Below are 2,947 nucleotides of genomic sequence, written 5' to 3'. Positions count from 1 at the left end.
TGAAAGTGAAGTCACTTAGTCGTATGCAACTCTTAGCGACCCCGTGAACTGCAGCCTGCCAGGCTCCTCCGTCCATGGGATTTTCCAGGCAAGAGTACTGGAGTGGGTTGCCATTTCCTTCTCCAAAGCATGAAAGTGAAAAATGAAAGTGAAGTCACTTAGTCGTATGCAATTCTTAGCGACCCCGTGAACTGCAGCCTGCCAGGCTCCCCCGTCCATGGGATTTTCCAGGCAAGAGTACTGGAGTGGGGTGCCATTGCCTTCTCCGCTCCAATATATACACTACCATGGGTGAAACAGCTGGTGAGAAGTTACTATATAACACAAGGAGCCCAGCCTGGTGCTCTGTGATGAGCTAGAGGGGTGGGAAGGAGGAGGAGAGAAAAGCTCAAGAGGGAGGTGATATAGTATAATTATGGCTGAACTGAATTGTTATACAGCAGAAAGCAACACAACATTGTAAAGCAATTTTCCTGCCAGTTAAAGAATTGTTTTTTAAAAAAAGGGAAAAGTACTTCTCACATAGTAACTCTACTGCAATAATTAATTAATTAAATAAACTTACTAATTCATTTTTTATAAGTACTTCTCATAGACCCCTCCCCATGGGGAGAGTCTGATTATTTTTGTTCTAATGTCTATTAATACATTAATCAATAATTAATGAAATGTGTTTTTATTAAACTCTCTCTTAAATATTCTCAAACATAAAACCAAGTAAATTTTTTTATGCTTGTGCCTCTTATAGAATTATAAAACTAAAATATGAACATATTTACAAAACAGAAATAAATCCACAGACATAAAAAACAAAGTTATGGTACCAAAGGGGAAGCAGAGAAGGGATAGATTAGGAGTTGGGGATTAACATATACACACTACTATATATAAAATAGATAATCAACAAGGACCTACTGTATAACACAGGAACATTTTGTAATAATCTGTAAGGAAAAAGAATATATATGTGTGTGCACACATATACATGTATAACTGAGTCACTTTTCTGTAGACCTGAAACAAACACAATATTGTAAATCAACTATACTGTAATTTAAAAAAACTATTAAAATAAATACAGATAAACAACATGAATGTAATATGTTGGATGATACTTCACTGGCTTGAAGTCAGGGCTCACAAAGGGAGGTGCACTGCCTGCCCTGGTCCAGCTGCAGCAGCCCTACGTGACAGTGTGCAAGGTGAGGCCAGCTCTTCAATCACTCTCCTAGTATTTCAACTACTGCAAACTCTTCCACTGCTTTACCCTCCTGGAGCACGCTAATCTGTTCCGATTTAAGTTCACATGTCTTGAAATCAACAATTAGAAACACAAATATGAAGACTGAAGACAACAACAATACCCTATTATAAGAAGATCATCAATATCCAAGATACATTTGACTTTGCTAAAGACCATCATCTCACTTAACACACATAAGTTGTAAATACTTAGCAAGAGCTTGTAGGCCGCAAGAATATATCTGCAACTTCTTCAGTTCAGTTCAGTTCAGTCGCTCAGTCGTGTCCGACTCTTGGAGACCCCATGAATTGCAGCACGCCCGGCCTCCCTGTCCATCACCAACTCCCAGAGTTCACTCAAACTCACATCCATCGAGTTGGTGATGCTATCCAGCCATCTCATCCCCTGTTGTCCCCTTCTCCTCCCGCCCCCAATCCCTCCCAGCATCAGAATGCAACTTCTGAGCATTTAAAGTTGGAATCTTTAAATTCCAACAAGATTTGATGCCCCCCCAGGGACCCCTGTGGCATCGTTAAAAGCAATGCCTAGCACAATAATAGCATTAATCCTGCATTTTACAGCTTACAAAAAACTCAACCACGTTATCTTACTTTATCTCTCCAAGAACCTTATAAGGTAGATATTATCATTACCGTTTTACAAATGAGGAAACATTTGTAATGAAGGTCAATAGGTTAAGTGGCTTATCCAATGCCTTGAAACTAACTAGTAGCATTCAGTGCTTGGACAAGTACCCTGACTCCCAATCCATGACACACCACAGCTACTGCTCTTCTGATCTCTATACAATCAGCTAGACTTTTAGCAGCAGGGATGATGCTCTTCACAACATTCTGATATGAAGTCAAGATGACTGTAGTCCAGGGAAAGTCCTGTGGTGCAAGTCTATCCCTGCATAACACCTGTGAGTTGCAAACTTCTTGCCAGTTCTTGCCCTGTTTACAGGAGCCACTAAGCTACCTCAGATACCCATGGGGAAGTGTGTGAAATAAGGAAATGCATTGCTTGCATTTGGTACCATGCTTGTCTTGATCAAACGAAGGACAGAAGAGAACAGAAGACCTCCACGTGTCTTCCTGTTGATAGCCCTTTCAAGTGCATAACATCTGAAGATCTATCCAGTGGCTGATGGATACACCTCTCTGTGTTTTCTCCGAACACAAGGCAATTACCAGAATTGTGACATCTAATACGCTAGGCACCAGTCACATGTTGCTATTTGCATTAAGTTTAAATCAATCAAAATGAAATAAAATTTAACATTAACACCCTTAGTCACATTAGCCACATTTCAAGTGCTGATTGAAATCATGACTACTTATGGCTATTTGCTGCCATATTGGAGAGCACAGATATAGAAGATTTCAGTCATTATAGAAAGCTTTATCGGATGGCTCGGACTGTAAAGAATCCACCTGCAATGCAGGATACCTGGGTTCAATCCCTGGGTTCAGAAGATCACTTGGAGGAGGGCATGGCAATACACTCCAGTATTTTTCCTTGGAGAATCCCCATGGACAGAGGAGCCTGTTGGGCTACAGTCCATGGGGTCACAAAGAATCAAACACAACTGAGCGACTAAGCACAGCACACAGTCCTAGACTCTAACTTATGCAAAATTCTCCCAAAGTGTGTTTATTAGTTGCTCAGCTGTGTCCAACTGTTTGCAACCTCATAGACTGT

This window comes from Bison bison, unplaced genomic scaffold, assembly GCF_000754665.1.
Source record: "Bison bison bison isolate TAMUID 2011002044 unplaced genomic scaffold, Bison_UMD1.0 scf7180017864215, whole genome shotgun sequence".
NCBI classification, from domain to species: Eukaryota; Metazoa; Chordata; class Mammalia; order Artiodactyla; family Bovidae; genus Bison; species Bison bison.
This window is presented reverse-complemented; position numbering follows the sequence as displayed.